Genomic DNA, 23574 nt, shown 5'->3' with positions numbered 1-23574 from the left:
TGAACAGGGATTTGTAAAACCCACCCACTGATTCTTTGCAGCCAAGGTATGGGCAGAGTGTTCCCACCTCAGGGAGGCTGCAGCAAAGATGCTTCCAGAAAAATGGAAAATGGTATTAGGCAGGCTGACACCTCCATCATGTGCAATGTTGCAGGCATGGGAGCAGAGGAGACCTGGCACTCCACCAGCTTGGGCATAACATGATAAAATGCTCCAAAAAGATAAGAAATAAAAGGAACTTAAGCTTCTTTGTATGTCAAGAGATGCCTGTGGCAAAGGACAGATGTCTCATTTTCTTAGCAGTGGTCAGATACTGTCACCTTGGAAATTGCATGTGTAACAAATCCTGTGGTGGGCAAGAGGCAAAAAGGCCAGGAGAGGAGAGAGAACAGCAGAAGAAATAAGAGGGCACGGAGTCTAGGAAGCAAGAATTTAATGATACCTTGTGCTAATTCCTGCCTCTGCCAATGAGTCATTCATTATGTGACTGCAGATAAGTCATTTAATCAATGAATGTCTCATTCTTGATCTAGAACAGGAAGGACATTCAAAAGGAGATTGCATTACACAGCCAATTAGCCAACACAATCCAGAAGCCTGTGTGGCTCTTGCACAATTAACTGAGGGGCAGTAACAGGGAACACTTCCCAGGTGCTTGTTTCCAGCACTCCAAGTCCCCATGCCAACAGTTTTGATGTAGGAAGAATACCTTCACATTATTCAAGGCACAGACAGCTGACTGAAAGAAAATTAGCTTAAGAAAGCAATGCCTCCACATAAAGACCTCGGTTCTGACTGACCCTGTCCTGTTAGGATCTAGGTCCAGACATCAATCCATCCCACCTAAAGTACTTGGGAGCAAACTTTTTTGCCTATCTCACCTTCCCAGTCTGAAAGCAGAAGTTCTCCCTGGTTCTGGTTTGACATAGCCCTAAGGGAGTTTTTTTAGTGTTTGTGGTTTTTTTTCCTTGACAGGCTTTAAGAAAGGTAATTGCCAAATCTAAAAGTGAGACTGTTGGTCCTATCAAGAATGTTGGAGCCAAGCAAGTGTGCTTTACAGGAAGGAAATGTGGTAGTCCAGGAGAGGTTCAGGAGGAGAACAGCCTGCAAGGCTGCCCTTGACAGCAGAGATTGTGTTTTCCAACCTACAGGGAATACCAAGAGGCAGCTCACTAGGACAGGTAGAAATGCAGCTTGATCTGCTTGTTCAAACCCAGCTGCTTTCCTGGCTGGCCACACAGGGTTCCTGCCCTGGAGTTCATTGTCCTTCACTTAATTAAGCTACACTGTGCTGGAGCTGGCAATGACCCAGTTCCCAGAGGCCCTCCTGCTCCCTTCCTTAGCTCTGAGGGGCAGGAGGATGTTGCAGATGGAAAGTCCCTTCCAAGAAACAAAGGGAATCTTACTCTCACTTTCACTCAGTGTCCCTGCCTCCACCACAGGCTGATCCACCCATCTGTGGAATGCTCCCTAATACCACCCCCTTCTTAAACTTTATTTTGCCAAAACTTTTCCCCTTACCTGGAAAAGGGGGGGGGGGGGGGGAAAGGCAAGACGATTATGTAGCCTAGATAGGATTTACCCAATTCCCAAGTGTTCTCCCCTTTGCCTCTCTGTCCCCATCCCTTAATAATTTATACATTCATTGCAATTGCATGAGGATTGCAGTATTTTCCTTGTACTGTGTTTCTACAGCCCCTTGCATTTCATGTCCCTTGTGCAGGACTTGGATTCTTGTGCATTCCAGCACTAAGGAAACTAACAGAGCTATCAGTATGCAGGACAGGAAAAGAAAAATTAATCTGGTTTAGAGTGATTTTGTTTTCCATTGTCACAGCCAAGTCTGTAAAAGCATAGAAGGACAGCAGCCAACCAAGTGATCTGATTTCTTGGAGCTGATTTCTACAGATATGAGAAGGCCACAGGAGAGCTGGCTGCTGCTTCATTCAAACCCTTCTCCAAGGCTATCACAAGGGATGCTCTGCTTATTCATTATATTTCAGTGAGAAGCACCAGCAGCTCATGAAGCAAGTCAACAGCAATGGCAACAATCCTTTACCCCAAAGAAGGCAAAGGTCAGTATTTCCACCTGCACTTTTGCTTCTCTCAATAGGTACTAACTTGAAAAAGAATTTCTGCAGCAGAGGCTGTTCTGTGCTCTGCTGCCTTTCATGTCTCATGCCCAGAGCATGCAAGGACACACTTATCCAGGCTATGCTGGTGTGAAATTTAGCACACATGGACCTAAACAGACTATGTCCTATCCAGCATAGTGGAGCACAGAAGGAATTTCAGTTGCACATAGCAACTTTCTTCTCAACTTTTAGCTATCTGCAGGGAGGCAGAGAAACCCTCAGAAACTTCAATGTCTTCAAATAAAAGCTGGGGCAAAGGATCAAACTTCCTCCAAGTAACTCATCAACAGAAGCAGCAAAGCACCAAAACCAGGAAACCCATCATGAGGCTGAGACTTTTCAGGACAGTTGGTAAGCACAAACTTTGCTTTAACCACAGACAGCTCTTGTAGCAATCTAAACTGAGTGACAGCTCTCATCAACCTTCTACACTTTGGAAGCTGAGCTCCTAATTTGTGGTAATGCAAAAACTTCCTTTTCTTTTTATCTTATCATCCTGTTTCTGGGGATACCCCCCTACATGAAATGATGCCTCAGCATCCTCTGAAACAGGCTGTTTCCTTTCCAACAGTGTTTATAGTCAGGCACAAGCCCTACATTTCATTTCATTTCACTCCTCTCAGGCTGCTGCTCTGCCTCAGCAGCAGTGTTTGCTCATATGCCCTGCCTGCCTGAACTGGGGACAAAGTGCAGCAGAGGAGAGGACCACCAACATGAGTCCAAAGAGAGACTGAATGGGCCCACGTTTTTCTTAACTGACTCTCCTTTTCAAACTCTCCATTATGCTTGTGCCTGACTGATCAGGCAGAATAGGGGCAAGCTGGCTTCATGCCAAGGCCAGAGCAACTGCTGAGGTTTTATGTTTGCAGCACTTATCTGAGTCAATAGTCTGCTGAATGTTTTCCCATCCTAGAGCCTTCCCTCTTTGTGGCAGACAGGGCAAAAAGCCTCCAGCACAGGAAAAGCAGGGAACATGTGCAAGAAACACCTGGCTGTCTCTGAGGATTTACTCTGCCTGGCTATTCCACTGAAGCCATTCACCTGAGGTTTTACTCTTTGCTTCATTCAATTGTTTATTCTCTTCCCCAAGCCCTAGCAGGAGGAACTCTTTGAAGCCTCTCAGCCCTTCATTACATCCTGGGCCCTGAGGATGCTGCTGTCCTAGTCCTCTCAACAAACAAGCTCAGCACACGCAGCTCTTTCCTAAGACAGGTCAAAGGTGGCCTTTGTACAAGCAAGTGCAAAGAGTTCTCTCACTCCTTCTCAGAGCTGATCTAACCATACCAGAGCACAAACTGAGAGATGAGCTCAGACTGCTGCTGATAGAAAGCTGAATGTTTATTCATCCACTAGAAATGCTGCACTGAATCAAAACAAAGCCCTGTCTGCCCCAGCACCTGCCTTCAGTAGTGGTTGATAGCATGATGCCCAGGAGGGAATATGACAGGTTGAATCTATTTCCCCAGAATGCTTTCACAGCTCTGGCAATTTCACATTCAAGGTTTCCTAGTGAGTGGTATCTGTGCCTCAGTCCATGCCATACATCTCATTTTGAGCCCATGTAAACTTTTAGCACCCCCAGTCTCCTGTCAGAGTACCATGCTGCACAGGGCATGAAGCCATTTCAAACCTACCATCGTTTAGTTTAATTCCAATACCTAGCTCTTGTATTGGAAGAGACAGGGAATGATCAATTCTTATACACCTTCTCAAGGCCATTTGTGATTTTATAGATCTCCACTGGCTTGTCCTTTAATCCTCTCTCCCCAAGAAGAGGGGCTGGCTGGCTGGCAGTTTGAGCCAGGGAGAGGTGCCACCGTTCCAGCCTCTGCAACAGCAGCTCCTCTCTTGTGACCTCTCTGCTACAGTTGTGTTTCTAACATCCAGTTCCTCACCTGCCTCTCTTAAGTCCTTCTTTAGGCTGGCTAACCTTTGACAGCAAAAGCAGTCGCTGCTGTGGATGTGGTCACGCTTCCACACGCACTCCACTCACAACATGATGCCAAGACAAACCCAAATGCTCGTGGGCGGATAACGAGCTCTTAGTGTTGAGCAAAAGAATCTCAGGTAGAAATATCCTAATCCAAGAATGAAGTTTTGTTGTTGTTGTTTTCTTTCCCTTTCTTTTGACAAACTCAATAATAGTAAGAACTAGATTTGCTGGCTGATTTACTCTCACATCTCCTGCTTTCTTTAAAAGCTTCTCTGCCTGCTTACCCCCAGGCACCCCGTGCAGAAAGCTCTAATTAAAACAAAAATATGCTGAGGGATCAGGAAAGGGAGGAGGACTTTAGCCTTTAAACATCAATGCCTTTCTGTACACCTTCTAGTTTTTAGCACACAGAGACCTGGAAGAAGAGTTGATATCAAGCAAGATTCAGAGACTTTCCTGAGGAAAATCTGAAGAAAAATCAGATTACAAACCCAAGTATTTGAGATTCCAAAGCAGAGAGCATCAAACCAAATAGTCCTAAACTCCACCTGCAAACAAAGCCCACCCGGGAACAGCCCTGTACATGAATAGTCCTCATTAGGACTGAAAGGAGTTTTGGCCAGCACACCTGAACTGGTCTGAGGGACCATAAAGCATCTTATCCAGTAAAAAAAAAAATCCCTTCTTGTTAGATCTGGGCTTTTCTGCATGTGGTCATCAGGCCAGGAACTGCTGCACACCTCTTAAGGTGTGCCTTTGCCACCCTTGTAAAACTCACCCTCAGCTGGCTGCAAGGAGGAGAACCACATCATCTTCCCAGAGTGCACAGAGGACAGAGCAGAGGACAGCAGTCTTCTCCAGAGCCCTACTTTGGACCAGCTAGGTCCAAAGTATCTGCTGTTTTTCAGCTCACCACCTTTGTCCCTAAGGGCACTCTCATGGTACAGGTGAGAGAATCGCACCAGAGCAGAGCAGTTAATGGCTGAGCAAACACCTTCTTGGATTTAAACCCCAAAAGCATGTGCCCTTGATAAAGGCTTCATCTCACCATGGCAAAACTGTGCCTCAGCCAGCCCCAACACATGGGAAATATTATCTGCTGATTAGTCTACCTTCTCCTCTCTCATATAAAGGACCATGGGGGGGAAGTCATGCTAGCAGGAAAATAGAAAATCCCACTCCTCTTATTCAGATGTGGCCACAAGCACAGAGAACATGGGTACTAACCTTCTCCTGCCAAAAACCACTACATAACCCCATGGCATAGTGCCTCTCCATAGAGAATGGAGCTATGACTCACCCCAGGGCATAAGGGAAACAACGTCGTTGTCATTAAAAAGCTATTATGTTTAATGAAAGCTGGGGAAGGTTCAAAGTGGCCAGAAGTCTTATTTAGCAAATAGGAAAGACAAATACTTTAATAAAAAGCTTCTAGTGGTTTTCTCCCTGAGACTTTTGCTTTCCCAAAGAAGAGGAAAGAAACCAGCCAACTTCCCTGAACCTGGTACTCTCCATTTTCTTTTTCTTTTCCTAAGAGAAGATAAAGGGACAATTTGTGAGAGTGTGATCCATGAGAGGTGACCCTATGAAGAAGGGTCACAGTCTCAAGCTGTGCCAGGGGAAGTTTAGGCTCAATGTGAGGAGAAAGTTCTTCACCAAGAGAGTTGTTTGTTATTGGAATGTGCTGCCCAGGGAGGTGGTGGAGTCACCATCCCTGGAGGTGTTCAAGAGGGGATTGGACGTGGCACTTGGTGCCATGGTCTAGTCATGAGGTCTGTGGTGACAGGTTGGACTTGATGATCTTTGAGGTCTCTTCCAACCTTAGTGATATTGTGATACTCTAAGAAGGTAAACCAGATTCCTTCCCCTAAGCAGAACAGAAATATGATACAAAATAGAGCTAAAAACCAAAGCAGTGACCCAAACACACAGAAGCCAGCTCTCAGCACAGAGGGTCTTTTTTGTGGCTGGCATTTCTGGGTGCAACTAGGAAGCAGCAGCATGCAGTAACAGCAGGGGTGAAAATAAAAAGAACCTGTACCACTGCCTCACCTGTTTAACAGCTTTTATTCACTTGACACAATTTGCATGGCAGAAATGGTCACACTTGTTTTCTTAACTGGGAGCAGCAGCTGTCACAAGCAAGGGCAGGCACTGCCAGTCAAGCTTCCATGTTCTTTGGTAAAACCAAGGAGCTCTGCACTTTGCAATTTAGTAAATGCAGAGTTTTAAAAAAAAAAAAAGGCTTTATTTTACTCAGAATGAGGTGCACTTTTTTCTTCTTCTTTTGCTTCACCTCCCCTCTGGAAATTAACCTTTTTCACTATTTCAACACTATTGCAGCTCTGCCCGGCTTTGAATTATAGAACTCTGGGAGAAACTTAATTGACCTCCTTAAAGCATGTTCCTCTTTTCAATATCCAGGCTCCCACTCAGATCAATGAAAAATTATGCCATAAATTACAACATGGAGAGAAATCTTGTAAACAGCAAGAGAGAGAAAATAACTAACTGAGGAAAACATTTTGTTTTCCCCTGGCTATTAAGGTGTGGTTTATATAAACAAGCTGTAAAACTCCACCAGAGTCTTTCCAATGGAACTTCATTTTGATTGCTAAGAAACTTACCATATTTTTTTCTTACAGTGCCTGTAGGAAGTAGCATATTAAATACCCACTAGTGATTTGTGGGAAAATATGGGGTAGAAAAAGGTTGATCTAAACCAATTCAGCAGATGGAGATATTTCTTCTAGGCAGCATGTTCAGAAGACTGCAGTGTGGGAGTCCTTTATTTCTGACCAGTAAGGATAATTGCATGAAAACAGGAGTTTCCTGTTTCCTGTGGCTGCTGCTGCTATGCTGCAGGAAGCATCTCTAGGGCACAGTTCTGGGTCCATAATAGCTGAGTGCTGAAGGCTGACAATGGGTTTGTCTTCTGGACCAAAGGGAGAGGAGTAGTCTGCTCTTTGCTTGTGTTTGAACAAGGGCTCTCCCTCAGCTTCTCTCTTAGATCCTCTGTAGGAAGCAGCTGGTATAGAACATGATTCAGTAGGGATTTAGCTGGCCTGGTAAAAGGTGTTAGACTGGCATGTTCCCAGGCAAGTCACTGGCTTTGCAAGTTCTTCCATACATGAGTTTTACAGCAAAGTGGCAGCAGTCTGGGAAGGGAGGGAAGCTGATGTCAGCTTCTGTGAGGACCTGGACATTCCCCTTGTGCAGTGTGAAGCTCACAGGAATGACTTGTGCTGCTGGCTAGAGACTTAGTGCCAGATGTTCATTCAGATCCTGCAGCCTTCCCCTGGATGCTGTTGGCAAGCTTTCAGGTCTGCAGAGCAGGAGAATTAAATACAAACTGTACACGTGTGCTGAAGTAGGGAACTGCTAGACAAGAGGAAGATGAAGGCTTGTCTAATACCTAATTTCCTAATGCTAGAAAGGTGGTCAAGAGCCCTAAGATGTATTTCTTCCTGTACCTCTGAATTGCGTATCCCAGATCAATGGACTGTAGACCTCTGGCCTCAGTAGGGGCAAAAAAACTGTGTCAGTGCACCTGTGCTGTGCGATGCCTGCACACACAGAGGGGCTGGATGGTGGTGAGTCTGGTCTCCAGTGAGGGAGAAGCATTTTCCATCTGCTCTGTCCATTAGCCTGGCAGTTCAGGACTGGTATCTGCATGATGCACCATCCAACAGGCCTTGGCAGATGTCTCATGCAGGTCCTGGTCTGCTGGCATTTGTACACCCCACTGGCAATGCAAATGAAGTAAATAGCCCCTTCAGATCAAGCCAATGTGAAGAGCTGAGATATATATTAATCTGCAGTGTCACAGACAGCAGGTTCAGATTCAGACCCCAGGCCTAATGGTGGAAGTAGCTGTTCCTCATGTGCTGTGCTGGGAAGTAGCACAGCAGGTCCATGCAATAGGGATGGGGTTAAGAATCAACCCCCCCTGCAGCCCCATTAGGTTCCTGCAGAGCAGGGCCACCTGGCAGCTGTTGCTGATTCCTCTGTTGCTAATTCTGCCTGTGGAAGCCTGTAGCTGATGGGTCATACATGCTAAATACCAAGCCAGGGGCTGCTGCCTGAAAGCAGCTTAGTGCAGGTGCAGAGGCTGGAGTGAGCCAGCCCAACAGTGAGAGTGCAGCTTGAAGTAGCTGAAGGCAAAAGTGAGGCATGGATAACAGGCTGAGGAAATGTTTAGGGAGCAATTTCCTGCAGCATTTGAAGTATTGCTGTGTTATTTTTACTGGCTGAGAGCAACAGCTTAATTAATACTCTAATGGATGGGAAATTCTTTACAGCAACTACAAGTTTAGAGGGTATTTCTGATACTTAAATGCATAAATAGCAGTTCCAGTGGTTACGGGAGGGAATTTGGTATCTGAGCTGACAGTGGCCATTGGCATGTATGTTTAGTAAGAAACAGCAATGAATGAAAATTAGCTACTAATCAGCATTCTAGAGACTTTTCTCATCCAATTAATATAAGCAGCATAATCTCTTGAAACAACATACTGAGGGATCAGAACTGCTGCTAATATAATTACTTCCATAACCTGATGAGCATACCTACCAGCAAGCACACTTCAGAGACTGGAGAGTGCTGGCTGTCCACTGGGAGCTGTAAGGACAGATGTAGGTGGAATACAGGGTTTGCAGGTTTTATTACCTCTCTAAGAAATGTGGCTAAAAATGGTGTGAAGATAACAGATCCATGGCAGGCAACCCAAGAATGCTCTCCAGTCTGAATGCAGGGGCTCGCTGGATGAACTGAAATGCATGTAAAGAACTAAGTGTGGAGATCTTCCTGACCAGGCAGCTGTAGGGGGTGCTCTGTGCATGTGCTGCCCAGCGCTGAGCAAAGGGCAGATGGAGTTTCTGCATCAACTGTCCCTTTGTTTGAGTTGTTCTCTGTGACTACAGTCAGGATGCTTTCACCGTGTCACCATAGCAGTCTGCTGTAATAAACCTCTGGATCAGCGGTCATTAGCTTATCTGTGAGAACAAGATATGTGACAAAGTGAAGACAAACACTTGAAGTAACACCTAACCAGGATTTAATTTAGAGGAGTAGGGGTGGAGGAGGTCTTCTGTACTGATAGGGTTTTGCTTCAAAGCTTTCATCTGCTGGAGTTTCTGAAATGCCTGCAAACAGCTAAGTGTCTGTCTCAATGATGTTTTGGTCTTAACTAGCTTGGGTCTAGAGAGCATCCCTTTGCGCTCCTTCCACACCTTTGCTCCAACTACCAACATACCATGCTCAAAACTGTGTTCATGGCTGCCTTTACCATAGAGTTTCAGGGAAATTAGGATATATGGTTGTCACAGCTGGTAAACACAAGCCAAGGGTCATGTTCTTTAGTACTGTAAGATCTCTTTTTCTGTTCTAGGGGATATCCTACCTGCTGCTGCTTCTCCAGACACCCTTGGTAATGGAGAGCTGGCTGAGCTTGACTCAGGTATGTTTCCTGTGTGTAACCATAAGCTGTTCAATAACTTGAGCTGCAGTGGACTTTCTATTGCAACTGCATTCCTTCTGCTGAATAGAGAGATTTTGCTGTCTATAGCAAGCATAAAGGCAAGATCACTGATAAAAAAAAATCTCTTAATATAGCCCTTTGATAAAAGATGTCAGCAGAAGGTTTACCACTCAATTTGAAGCCATTTGCAGCTCTCCTTGGAGCTGTCTTTGGGATCTGTTGCCCCATTGCTTGCCTGACTTCTGCAGGCACTGCTCAACTCCTGAGTGTGTCTGCAGGGTGTTTTGAATGAGATGAAGGCCAGGAAGTCCACTGTGGACAAAGGCTGGCTTACAGCTTTTTCTCTGCACAGAGAGCTCCCAGCTAGCTCTCACAGGCCAGCACTGGATAATCACAGCATGTCCAGGGCTCGTGCTCTGCTGCTGTGAGGTGGCTCAGCAGGACAGCTGGGATGAAGGCAGCATTGTCAGTTCTATCAGTGCCAGCAGGCACAGACAGTGCTGTGTAACTTTCTTAAACTGAAATCTGGAGTCACTCAGAAGCTGTTGAAGCAAATGTTTACTTTTCTCACAACAGCTCTGTTCCTTGGTGCCATGAGCATTTGAGAGGAAAATAGCACAGGTTATTTCTCTGAGGTTGCTTTTAATAGACCTATTTTCATACAGGGTGAGAGGTTTAACATTTGTATTCCCCAAGACTCAGGCATTTTTTGACTGCACAGTGATTATTATATTCTTTTTAGGCCCATCTGTTAGATGGCTGCATTAGCTGATGGGATAGCACAGTCCATTTACTCACTGCTGCTTCTACTCTTTGCATTATTTCCTCTGCCTGCATCCCTCCTCAGTGACAGATTAAGCTATCTGATGCATCAGCTGTGTTGACAGGCTAGATGTTATCAGGGACAGCAGTGAAATAAAAACTGGTTTTGTGGTTGCCCTAGGAAGATCCACATTTCAGGACACTCAGGCTGCCCCACAGGCAGTAAGGGGAAGACCTTTTTTTTGAAGCAGAAGGTTTCTTTCTTCTACAGCATCCAGTGTTTTGAAGAAATGCTCTGCAGCTACAGAATTCTGTTCTTCTTCCACCCTTCTTGCCAGATCCCTTTCCCATCCAGGTGCTGGGCACATGGGTATATAGGGCTGAGGCCTTTGGCACTGCAGTGGTGGTCTCCTGGCAGCTTTCATCTTGCACTTTATGTCCCTCTGCTTCCTGCTGTGACTCGTCTTGCTCAGAACACCTGGCTGATGCTCAGGTTCAGCTCACTGTGTAGGAGGACTGGTGCTCTGTTGTAAAAATATTCTTTGTGCTAGACCCTATTCATGGTGTAAATCAAATCAGTTATATTCCCTAAATTTAATTTGGATTTGTGGAAACAGGCCCAGGACCATTTCTGTTTGTGTTACCTGAGAATTTGGCTGATTTGATAGTGTTGTATCTACAAACATGTCTGCTGGATAGTCTGCACTTCACTGTGCCTGTCACTTCTTCTGTTCAGTTTTGAATGCTGTGGCTGGGTCACCTTGAAGTCTTCCCTCTAGAGCTGAGAAACAGCTTGCTTTGCCTTGGCTTTTCTCAAAGCAAATATTAAATCCAGGGGCTGTCCTCATTTCTCTACTTTGCACAGACTCCCTTGGCTTCATGTACCCTTCCTCAATGAGGACATCCAGGGTCAAATAACCTTTTGGAGATGCGGTCTCAGCACTGACTCCACAAGGAAGTAAGGCATGTTTTCTGTCTCCAACAGGGTGACAGATGTCCCTCCAGCAGGCTGAGGACACTCAGGTGGTCCATGAGGGTGGTAGATCAGCAGATGCAGCCCCACGTGGTGCTGTTTGCCCAGATGGCTTCCCTGAAGGCTGTTCTGAAAGCCCCTCTCTGAATGGGATGTTGGCGTGTCAGCACCCAGGGGCTGCCCCAGAGTAGCACACAGGCTTTCTGCTCCACACATGCTCACACTTCCCGCTGTGGGTGGCCACAGGGTTGCTCTTCAATTGCAAGGGTGAGGCTTGTGCTTTTGATCCTCTCACAGGTACTGGAACGCTTGCACATTGGTGCCGGTTAGAGCCTGGCCTGCCAGCAGCAGCTAACTTCTGGATACCATTTCTCAAGGAGAAGAAATACTGATCTCTTCCTCTGCCTTTGTTTAGCACCTTGCAGTATGTGCACTTTCACTGTGCTGCACAGCTGCAGCAGTGGTAGGCATTGCACTGATTCCCCCAAATCCAGCTGGGTAATTTAATGGCCTGTTGATGAAGGAAGATGGTTGCTGCCCCATGGATATGGCTGCAAATCACCTGCAGGCTCAGGGGAGCGTTGCTGTGGTTGTCACACATTACACATTCTTGTTTGCAAGACTTTTGTCTACCAAGAGGAGACAAAAAACTTCTTTCTCCCCTGAGATGGAGCACTCAGGGGGGGAAGGTCTTTCTGGAGAGTGAATCTATTTTTCAGTGGTTGTGGATCAGGCCCTTGCCACCAGCAGTTCAAGAGACTTGACTTTTGTGTATTCCCTGTCGCTGCTTTTGAGGAGGAATATTTATAGGTCCAGTTTTCCTGGAAATTTACAGAAGGACTGAAAGTGTCTGAGAAGTTTTGTTAGTCAGCAATTTATGTCACTGTGGAAACACTTTAGGAGGGTTTGGGAAAACTGCCTGGAGAAAAAGGTGGTTGCCAAAGGTGCCAACAGCAACATGCACCTCTTGTTGGTTCCCAGCTTACCTAAACATCAAGCACATGATTCAGAGCAGCTACTGCTGTGTCATGAGGGTGACACATTTTGTGCTCCTGGTCCTGATTTCCATCACCATACCCAGCTCCTTCTACCATGGCATGGCATATGAACAAAGCCCAGCAGCTGTAAGCTAGCTGCGTGGATGGAGCCAAGCACTGGCAAAGCCTTTGTGGATCATTTTTCATCCTCTTCCCTTTCCAAAGCACTGTCACCATGGGCTCAAGACAGAATGGCAATTTTAAAAATCTGAATTTCATGCACAGAAGTCTCCTCCAGATGTAGACTTGTGGTGCTTGTGAGCTGCTTTTGAGGGTCTCTTTCCTCTGGCAACACTGAATTTTTCATTCTTGCTAGAGCTACAAAAGGATTATTCAGAGACAGTATTGAGGTGATTTGGGCTTGGACCAATTTCTTGGACCCATTAGGAAAGTTATTCAAAGTCCTTTCAGAATGTCATAATTTAAAGTCTAGTGACCTCTTCTGTCATCCAGCTGTCTTCTGGCTGTTTTCTTTAGGGCTCTGAGTCAGTGGGTGTTGATAGTGATGCTGTGCTGCAGATGGCACCGAAGTGTACTGCACTTCTATTCATTTTTAAAGCCACTTGGCAGGGTCACATAGGTCCACAGAATACAGTTTGGGGAAAGAAATAAAAATAGCTCCTAACACATTTCTCCTAGATGTGTTAGGATAAAATCCTGGTCTGGCTACTGAGCAGTAGCTGTGAGGTCTGTAGGCAGCTCTAGCCATTCAGCAAGAACACATTCCTTTGCCATCCACAGCACAATTCATCTAACCTGACACAAACTGCCAGTCATCTCCACATTGTGGAATATAGGCAGGGACTCAGGGCCCACATCCTGCAGGCAATAGACTAAAGGGCAGATCCTACCAGAAGCCCTGAAGAGTTGGACTTGGGAGTCTGCCTGTGTAAAGCTGTTGTGAGGACCCAGGGCAAAACCAGAAGAAAATAGAAGGTGCAGTTAACCCATTCTCCCCAAATCTCAGCATCCTCTGCTTTTAGCACTGCTGAAACTTCCACAGTGGCTGAGATTTTCATGAACAGAACAAAGGGGCAAAACAAAAAAAGCTAATGCCCTTAAACTGAAACCTGGCAGAGGTCTCTACCACTTGAGATCTTCTGAACCTCATGTGTTTTCTTTACACAACAGTGTCACACAACCAGTGCTTCCGTTCTCTGTGCAGACAGCACCCTCCAGTGCTGCCCACCCTCGAGGCATGCAGCAGCACACGTTTCCCTGCAAGAGGTGCAAGGGCATGCAGCCTCCATGTACAGCCACACCGGGAACTGAAGCATCTTGCATCTGTGAAATCAGTCACTATCTGGCTAAAACAGAATCAGCATTGCCTAAGCTGTGGGGAAAAAAACCCTTTGAAGTCATCACAACAGATTCTCTTCAGCTGAAGATGAAAAACCTTCATGGAACAACTGACAAGGTATTCATTCCCTGCAAGATGCTAAATCAACACTTATTTCAACAGGTGTTGATACTCAGGACCAACACCTGAGAGGACCCCTGCTGCAATGTTCAGATCTCCACAGCTCTCTCTCCAGAGCCACCAACCTGCCAAAGCACTGCAGAAGTAACCCTTGCAGAAAGATGTTACTTCCCCCTTTATTTCCATCGGTGAACACAGGGGAATCAGTCTGCCCAGTCTCCCCTGCCTGAGGGGCACATATAGCAGAGCAAACTAGGTAAGTGCTCTTATCACACCATTTATCACTGCCAGCTACAGTCCTAACATCGAGACTCCAAGAGGATCAAGTAGTGATGCTGGTGAGGGGCTTCTCCAGGTGTGGGGTGCACATGGCCAGGCTGCTTGCTCACAGAGCTGGGAGGCACGGGATGTTCATCCTTGGGGGAAGCAAATAACGTGCTTTTGGGGAAAGCCCAGAACTCAGCAGGATTGCTTCAGGGACAAGCAGGAGGAATAAGCAATGCCACCACCTCTGCAGCAAGCTTGGTCCTCTGGGTTGCACCCACAGGAGTGCCCCATGTGGATACCCCTGCTCCAGGCTTTGCCAGTCAGACATGCCTGGGGAAGGGATTGCCTGCCTTCAGAGACCCCCCCAGACAAGCAGGGAGGTCACAGAACCCATTTGAGGATCCTGCACAGCCAGGATGGTGCTGCAGAGCACAACCCTACTTGGGGCTGGCTCATGCAGCCCTTTTATTAAAGCCAACAGGCTGAGGTGGGGCAACATGGACAGAGGGGACCCCATTTTGCCCCAATAGGGGCCTGCACATTCCTGGTGTCCCCTCACTATTCTTCTCCCAAGCCTGGGCACCCTGCACTCCTTGGCCTGGCAGTGTTGCATCCCCTCAGCAATGCCAGCACCCATGGCTCCCCAGAGCCAGCCAAGGACTTGCACCCCCAGACACCCCTCTGCCAACAGCCCCACACAGCCTGTGCTGCCTGCTCCACGGGGCACCCCAAGCAAGGAGCAGTGCCCGAGACTGCTGCCAACAGCAGAAGTGCCAGAGCAGACCCTGTCTGGCTGTGTCTTTCCTCTCTCCTGGCCTCTGCGCCCTGCTCACTCTCAGGGTTTGTCTCAGGGTCAGCCTTGCTCCCAGGACCCTACAATGCTGCAGCACTGCCAAGGTACCAGCAGGGTGTCATCTCCCAAAGTGGAACCCCCTTTCCTGCTCTGCTCAGCTCCCCCTGACCACTGGAATGGCTGTGCCAGCACCCCAGGCTGCCTCCAATCCAGGAAGAAGGGGAAACCATAACTGGGCAAATCCCACCAGTGCCCAGCACAAATGTAAGGATGAAACAGAGGCTGTGCTTAGAATTAAGTATTTATGGGAAAAGAGATACAAATTTATCTACAGAAAGCCAGAAACAAACCTTCTTAGAATCACAGAATGTTAGGGCCTGGGTGGTAGTTTTAGGCTGCGCCTTAAAAGTTTTCCACATTGTCTTGAACAGAGCATGATAGAATGTCTAGCCTTGGGATGATGGGGCCCCTAGGCACATCCCCAGCAGGAGCTGGCTGGAGGCTGGGCAGCTCCTTTCCCACCAGCATCTACTGTGGCAGCTGCTGTTTCTGCAAACAACAAAAGCTTCCAAGCTTAATACAGAAGGCATCTCCATCCACCACGTTCTGTGTATTTCCTCAGCCTCACAGGGGCTCACAAGCTCTTCTGCATCTGCCAAAGAAAGGGTAGGGGTAAGTGGTCCTGCCCCCTGCAGCCCCACTCCCATATCTACATCAGCACCCACAAGCTCCTGAATTCCCCCACTCAGCTTCTCAACTCCTGGCTGCTTTTTAGTATGATTGAGCTCCTATAGCTCAAGCCTTGAAAGGTGCAGAAGAGGCACCAGCTCTAGCTCCAAGGAGCCAGATGCTCCCAACAGGTTTAACTGTGGGCACAAGCTCAGAATAGTTGGAGCTCTCCTGGGGACACAGAGGGGTGAGGGAAGAGTGCTGTCAGCTGCAACCCTGGGAAGCCAACCCAGGAGCAAACTACCCTGATCCCATCACCAAGGTACCTGGGAAAGAGGAGCAAAGGATGCTTCTGATGGCAGCACTTTCCTGCTGCTCTCACAGAGGAGGAAAACCAAACTGGCCCTGGGGCAGGGCTATCAGACTGGCAAGCAGCAGCATGTGAGCAGGGATTGTCCCTACCTTGGACAGTGGGTCAGCACTTGGCTCTTCCTCTGCAGCGCTTCTGGCCCTGGGAATCTCTCCCAGCCCTCTCTTGTCCTCAGCACTGCACTGGGCATCTTTCTCAGCTCCCACACCCTCTAGCTCAGCCTGGCAAGGAGGGAGGGGCTGCACAGGCCCTTTGCCCAGGCAGGAAAGGTTTGGCCATTCTGTTGAGGAGGTCCAGGTCTCAGCTGCTTGCTCAGACTTGAGAGGCAACGGGAGTTGTTTGTCCTCTGCTGGAATAAACACCACACATCAGCAAAGTCCCATAGCTCAGCAGGATTGTTCCAGGTGCAAGCAGGAGGGAGAAGCAATGCCACCACTACAGCAGGCTTGAGCATGTGGCTTTGCACCCATCTGTTCCAGGCTTTGCCACAGCAACACAAAGCTCCTATCCTAAGGGTGTGCCCTGCCTTCAAAGACCCCCCCCCCCACAAACAGGCAGCTAACAAACCCAGTTGAGGGCAAATTCTGCACAGCCAGGGCAGTGGTGCAAAGCAGGGCCATGGCACAGGGCTGGCTTACACAGCCTTTCCATTAAAACCAACAGGCATTTAAAGCTGATTGTCCTTGCACCTCTTCTGCTTCCCAGTCCTCCTGTTTGACCTACCTATGGGTAACATCAGCCCCAACCCCTAAAAGGAGCTTCCCTTACCTCCAATTACCCAGAATCCTTAATTAAAACCAGGGAGAACAGTTAGCACCAGCCCTGGCAGTGTGACACAGCAGCACCTCCCTGCTGGTGTATCAGACATGATCTGGCTTGAACAGTGAGAAGTCAACACTGTCGCTCTGATGGGGAAAAAATTCAGTCATCACTTACACCAGCAAGTCCCCAAGAGTTATGTTGTCTGCTCAACTCACACTGCTGCAGCTTGCAGATTCCTTGCTCCCTCTCATTTCTTTTTTTTTTTCTTTTTTAATTGAAACCAGTGATCAACAGTTGCTTTAAGAACTTACCATACTTTACTTGCAAGAAGTTCAGGGAGAGTGGAACAAACCAGGTAACTGCAATGCATCACTACCAGTTACAGCTGTCACATCACGTCTTCCAGAGGCTCAATACTTCCTCTGCCTTGGCAGAACCCTACAAATAAAGCCAGTATTTAGCACCAGTCCTGGCAGGGTGTGGGACCTAGCAGCACCTCCCTGCTGGCATATCAGACATGATTTGGCTTGAACAGTGAGAAATCAGCACTGTCGCTCTGATGGGGAAAAAAGTAAGTCATCACTTACACCAGCAAGTGCCCAGGAATTCTGTGTTTGCACAGCCACTCTGCCACACTTCCACATCTCCAGCAGACCTTTGGGCAGTGAAGGAATTCATACAAATCCTTCCCCAGAAAGGGCTGGCTACTTGGCATGCTCAACAAGCACACAGAACAGAGTTAATACTGAATCAATCAAGAAAAAACACTGATATGCAAGGCTTCCAGAGCAGAGTACGAGGGCCAAGACAGACGTAACAAAGAGGAGGCAGGCAGAGGTAACATGTCTGTAGGCCCAGCCTTTAGGGTTACATGAGGCTCCTGCCTTCCCCAAGGCAAAGGAATGAGGTCTCACATGTAGCAGTAAATGGCATGCAGTTACCAGACCCCAGGAATAACAACCGTTGGGCCGGGAACACCTCGTGGCTCATGCCGTGAATAATACTGCAGGCCTACAAGTAAAGGACAAAGGAGGAAAGGCCCAGAACCAGCACCTCCACCAAGGGCCCAGACCAGGTCTGCCCCATGCCAGGGCACCCACGTGTCTCCAGCATGGTCTGGTCTCCAGCCTTCTGGCCACGGGGCATCCATCAATCACGGGCTTGGAGCAGTCAACACACTGCCCCTGCCAGGCCGCAGATCGCTCACCTTGCTGGGCCTGCATACAAGAGCAGCGCGATGAGGCACAACAGGCCCGGCTGCAAGGCTTCTGCACAAGGAAACCCTCTCTAGTATCTAGGCTAGCGGTAAAACCTACAGACCTATCAAGTCTACACGGACGCAAATCTGACAAAGCACGGCAGAAGCAATTCAGGAACTGTGTGGTTGGGATTTTTTGGTTTTAGTTTTTTTAAAGCGCTGTATTTTTCAAAACGGTGAGGAACAGTTAAGTTTAAGGACTTACCATTCCAAGCTGCCAGAGGCTCAGGCACGGTGGAGCGATCCGGGTAACTGCCTTCATGGCACTCCTAACCCGGTAGCAGGAGTCCCCGAGGCCCCGCATCTGGGAGTTAAATGAAGAGAACAGTTAGCACCGGGCCCCACAAGCGCATGAGGCTGCGCGGCGCTTCCCGCTGGTGCATCAGACACGATCTGGCTTGAAAGCAAGAAATCAACACTGTCGCTCTGACGGGGAAAAAACTGTCATCACCTCCACCAGCGAGGCCCCGCTGCCCCCCTCCGTGCTCCCGCCTCCCGAGCGGGCCCTGCGGGCCCAGCGGAAGGCCTTCCCGGGAAGGGCGGCCCTTCACGGGGAAACGTCAGTCACACAAACCCAGAGAAGAGTGGCTGCGACCAGGGCCCCGAGGCCGAGCAGCACAAAAGCGGCCATGCGGCCACGCTACCAGCCCAGACGGCCTAGGCCGCTCCCTCGGCAGGCATGGAGCAAGGGAACGCTAGCGGCCAGCAATAGCTCAGGCCGGGAAGGCCACAGGGAATGAGCAGTAGGCTGGGAAGCCCGGGCCCACAAGCCTCCCAGGCCCCGACCCCACACCAAGCTAACGACCCTCACTCACCTCCGCCACGCCGGGAAAGAGGATGAGCAGGCCCGCGCGAGGCGCTTTATAGGGGCGGCAGGGCCCGCCCTGGCCCCGCCCGCGCTGGGGCGGGCACCGGCGCCATCTTGGGCGGTGCCGTGGGAGCGGGCAACCGTCCTGCCCTGCCGTTTTCTTCCTTTCGGTCGTTGTGCTGTCAGCGGGGGGGTCCCGCTCGTGCGGCGGGTTCAGCCGAGCCGGCCACTTACAGCTCCGGTGGGCTCGGATCTCTCGTGGGTAGTGTGAGGCGCACCCGGCCGGGGCCGCCATTTCGCGGTGGCCCCGGCGTGCTCGTTGGCGCCGCTGCTCCCTGGCCCCGCTCACCTCATGGTGGTGCGCGCCTGTAGTGCCAGCGGCCCGCCCCGGGCGCCGCTGTGCGCGGGCTCCCTGGCAGGAGGTGGTGGATGCAGCCGGTTCTCCATGGGTCCGGTGTGGCTCGCGGCGAGAAGGCCGAACAGCTGAGACTCGGCTAGAGAAGCCACAGGAGGTATTTTAGACACTGAAATAATAGAATTGCAGAATTACTTCAGTTGGAAGGGATCTTAAAGATCATCAAGTTCCAACCCCTCTGCCATAGGCAGGGACACTTCCTACTAGACCACGTTGCTCAAAGGCTCATCCAGCCTGGTCTTACAACACTTCCAGGGATGGGTCCTTAGAACCAGTCCTCCAACTTTCCTCTGGACTCCTTTCAGGTACTGGAAAGCTAATACAAGGTCTCCCCAGTGCCTTTTCCCTGGGTTTAATTCACCTCCTTGTCTAGTAGCTTCTACAACCGTAAAGCACATCTCCAGGCCTTACAGTGTGCTTGGTGTAACGCTGCTGCCTTTAAAATGCGTTTTCCAAACTCAGTGTGTTTGTGGGCACCTAATTGCTGAAAGCAGCTTACCAAACAGGACTTGAGGAATAAACCTCAGTCCCATTAATCCAAGTTCCAGAACACCAAAAGATGAAAAGACAATCAAAGGAAGGACATTTTAAGAGGATTACAGGGAAAACCTAATCTTGTTACACTGCAAACCCATGTCACATGCACAATGCAAAAAGAGCTGTAAATGTGATTTGTGTTGCCTAGCTTGGCAAGGAAGCTAAAATGGGATGATAAACAGCTGCAGCAGAGTTTAGTACCAAGTGTACTTGATTTCACCGGGGTTTATTCTGCTTGGCAGAACCACGTTGAAAATGTCTTTAGCTAGCTGTGTTTTTCAGCTCGGGGCTCAGTGTAGCAAGATTCATCGAACTCAGGAAGTGGCAAAAGTCAGAACAAACCCATAGTCCCAGTTTTCCACCACGTTTACTTGCAGAGGGACCTCTTCAGGCATTGCTGCCCAGAGCAGCCAGCCTGTGAAAGCTTTGCTTCCCGGTCGATGAGCCAGACTTTTGGCAGCAGGACAGCTATGCACTGCTCTTGCACAGGGTTGTGGTTCACTGCAGCCGCAGGCAACAGCCTGGTGGGCTGGGCCTCTCCAGTCTTGTGTCCCTGTGTTTGCTCTTGTATGAGTCATGCAGGAGCAGTTCAAGAGTGGCCAAAGTGAAGGTAAAAGGTTGTTAGTCACATGCACTTTTTCCACGACTTGGAAAGAATGCTTTTGTATTGTATGCCAGCCTTCACAGGGACCTTTACTGCTGCTTTCAAATGCCAACACAGTGCTAGCACACAATCAGTCTTTTCTCTAGGAAGTGATGAAAGAATGATTCTAAATTGCTAAGCAAGACCTTGTTAATCTCATGGGATGATTAAATTTTTCACATGCCAGCACCCAACTGCTACATTATGCTCAGGCTTTCATTTTCAAATCCGGAATGAATATAAAGAAACCCAAACTTTATTTGGGATGCAATCTCTGACTTGGCAACATAACTTTGAAGCAGATTCCTCCAAGATTGAGGAGACTTCTAATACAGACTGTAATTTCCCAGCATAGACTTTTGTAATAGGATTTTAAAAAAAAAGTATGCATCAAGAAAGCCATGAAAAGATCTCTGAACTGTCAGGTCAGCAACTTCCCTTCAAATAAAACAGCACACTGACAGGGTATTGACAGAAAAAGAGTATCTTTGTGAGCATCTGCCAAATCATCCACCCTGATCTTTTGCAGCATGAAAAATTCCAAACACAAAATTCACAGAATGGATTAAAGGGCAGCAAGAAAGAAACTGCCATAGTTCAGCTGTAGAGCCAGAGTTTTTCTAGCCTCCAGCTAAAGCTAGAAATGAGATTGAATGGCCCAGCTGAGCTTCAGCAAGAGACCCAATGGGGTGATGTATTCAGATTTACCAGTGTAAGAGGCCTATTTGCACATAAATGATACTTTGTTTCCCTAAAGACTGTCAAGTTTCCTTCCAAATATGATAGAAATGGATCCCAGCTCCAGTGTGACTGTAAGCAGGATGTTTGCAGCAGCAGGTATCACAGTATCACCAAGGTTGGAAGAGACCTCAAAAACCATCGAGTCCAACCTGTCACCACAGAACTCATGACTAGACCATGGCACCAAGTGCCACGTCCAATCCCCTTTTGAGCACCTCCAGGGATGGTGACTCCCTCACCTCCCTGGGCAGCACATTCCAATGACAAACGACTCTCTCAGTGAAGAACTTTCTCCTCACCTCGAGTCTAAACTTCCCCTGGTGCAGCTTGAGACTGTGTTCTCTTGTTCTGGTGCTGGTTGCTAGAGAGAAGAGATCGACCACTTCCTGGCCACAACCACCTTTCAGGTAGTTGTAGAGGGCAATGAGGTCACCCCTGAGCCTTCTCTTCTCCAGGCTAAACAATCCCAGCTCCCTCAGCCTCTCCTCATAGGGCTTGTGCTCAAGGCCTCTCACCAGCCTTGTTGCCCTTCTCTGGACACGTTCAAGTGTCTCAATGTCGTAGAGGTGGGTAGCTATGCACCACAAGGGACACAAACAGTCTTACAGAGAGGTGCCAACATTAATCTTGTGATGAACTCTTCCCTAGGGATGTTGCAGTTTTTTAAAGGTATGACCACTGCAGCGAGTCTTGGGTTGACCTGGAGCACTCCACCTTGCAGGTCCTTCCTGATTTTATGCATCTGTTCAGGTTTAGCCTTAAAATTATCAAAATATTTTAACAGGATTTCCATGCTCAGATTATCCATTTAAAATGTGGAAACAATAAATGCCTGTTAGATGAGCCTTGTTAACAGCTTTCAACTGAGAACACAGCAGTCTATTAGCTACAGTTAGGAAGGCACCACAAGCCTTGGTTCTGGCTCCTTGGGATGAAGAGCTGTCCAGGTAGGCAGCAGAGAATGGAGAAAGCAAGCATCTCCTAGAAGCTGGCCTGCTTTCAGAGCAGTACCTGGAGTGGTATTTCAACAGGACCATGTTTTGCAGTGAGGATGACAACACTCCAGGGTAGTCTGGTGAAGAGGAGGACACCCCACACAGCCCTGTTAAATACGTTTAGCCTCTGTGAGTCTGAAGTAGCACACTTTCTTCAAAACTTTATCCACTTTAGTAATTAAAATATCCTGGTGGCTCAGCATTTCAATACATAAGCTCCTCTGCAGCTACTTACCTTTAAAGGGAATTTACAAACTTGTTATGCAAGTGCAGTGGCATTTTGCAGGCCAGTTAAGTTGAATCTTATTTACAACAAACTACTGGCTGATTAATTTTTCCAGTGATACCTTCCTTTCCCAACTGGTTTTTTTTCCTAGACAAGTGATCTGGGTTAAAAACCAAACTACTGTGTGAAAACAATCAATGAAAGTCATACTTTGCAATCAGACCACAACACATATCCCCGCTGTGATGTACTTGGTTGTGGCTTTAGACTGGGAGATTGCACCAGTGATAAAATGGGGAATAGGGATTACTGTCTGTGGATGCTCAGTTGTCCCCAGATTTTGCATTTGGACTTCGACAGGAAATGTATCAGAGGTTGTGTCTGTTAAAGCAGGGTTGGGACTGCCTTTTTTTGGAACACTAATCTCCCTTTTGAATAGAGAAAGAAAAGAAGGAGGCATTTAAACATAACAGACTATCTTTTAGCTGGAAGTAGTAAAGATGAAAGAATGGTAGCCGAGGATGAAAGTATTGAAAGCATGCTCTGAGAAGAGTATTTGCTGCATCATTAGCACAGGACATTTAAAATCTGAAACACCCTCTCTCAGCAGGTTGCTAAAAATACTGTGGAAGTGAGAGAATGAGTCAAGTTTAAAAGCACTAGAAATGGAAAAAACATAATCAGATGCACTTTTGTTGCATCAGGATACTAATGTATACAAGGATATGCATTAGGATACTAATAGTATACAAAAATTTTGTTTTGTCAGGGAATAAAATACACTTTTGGATAAGTATTATTCACCATCTGTATGCTTTTATTCAGTTCTAATCCAGAGATTAAATGAATACCCTAGAGACTTTATTTTTTTTCCCCCCACCAGCCTCCCTCCATGGGATGTTCAAGTTCTTGCTCAAAAGGTCTTGGGTATTCATAAGAGTAGGTATCCAATCAGCAGATAAAGGGACACAATACAGCATGTCACAGCCACAGAGATGAAGTTGAGTATTTTCAGGTTTGTAACCACCTCTGGAGCAGCATTTCTTTATGCTTAAACAGAGGAGTCACATAAATAAAAATCACTTAAATACAGAAGCCCTTAAAGGAAGGTATTACATTGATTCTCACTTATCCTGTTGGTTTCTCTCTGCAGACTTTCAAAATAAAAGCAGCAGTTATGTGGTTGCTTCACAAAAGATCCATGAAGTGGTACACACATTCTATCCTTTCCTGCAGTTAGGCACTTTTGGAACCTCCATCATTTATGCATTAGAATAGAATACAATAGAATTAACCAGGTTGGAAGAGACCTTTGAGATCACTGTGTCCAACCTATCACCCAGAATAAAC

General features: G+C 47.7%; 3 non-coding genes across 3 annotated transcripts; all 3 read right to left on the bottom strand.

The window, feature by feature from the left end:
* Nucleotides 1–16690: 16690 nt before the first annotated feature.
* On the bottom strand, nucleotides 16691–16781 carry LOC128898590 (small nucleolar SNORD12/SNORD106). The gene has a single exon (XR_008462907.1). It is a non-coding gene; the product is annotated as a small nucleolar SNORD12/SNORD106 (small nucleolar RNA).
* A 322-nt stretch (nucleotides 16782–17103) lies between these two features.
* Nucleotides 17104–17194, bottom strand: LOC128898592 (small nucleolar SNORD12/SNORD106). Its single transcript, XR_008462909.1, has one exon. It is a non-coding gene; the product is annotated as a small nucleolar SNORD12/SNORD106 (small nucleolar RNA).
* Nucleotides 17195–18232: 1038 nt separating this feature from the next.
* On the bottom strand, nucleotides 18233–18320 carry LOC128898591 (small nucleolar SNORD12/SNORD106). Its single transcript, XR_008462908.1, has one exon. It is a non-coding gene; the product is annotated as a small nucleolar SNORD12/SNORD106 (small nucleolar RNA).
* Between the last annotated feature and the right edge of the window lie 5254 nt (nucleotides 18321–23574).

Source organism: Dryobates pubescens, chromosome 26, assembly GCF_014839835.1.
Source record: "Dryobates pubescens isolate bDryPub1 chromosome 26, bDryPub1.pri, whole genome shotgun sequence".
Classification (NCBI taxonomy): Eukaryota; Metazoa; Chordata; class Aves; order Piciformes; family Picidae; genus Dryobates; species Dryobates pubescens.
The sequence above is the reverse complement of the archived record's forward strand: the minus strand, read 5'-3'. Positions and strand labels throughout refer to the sequence as shown.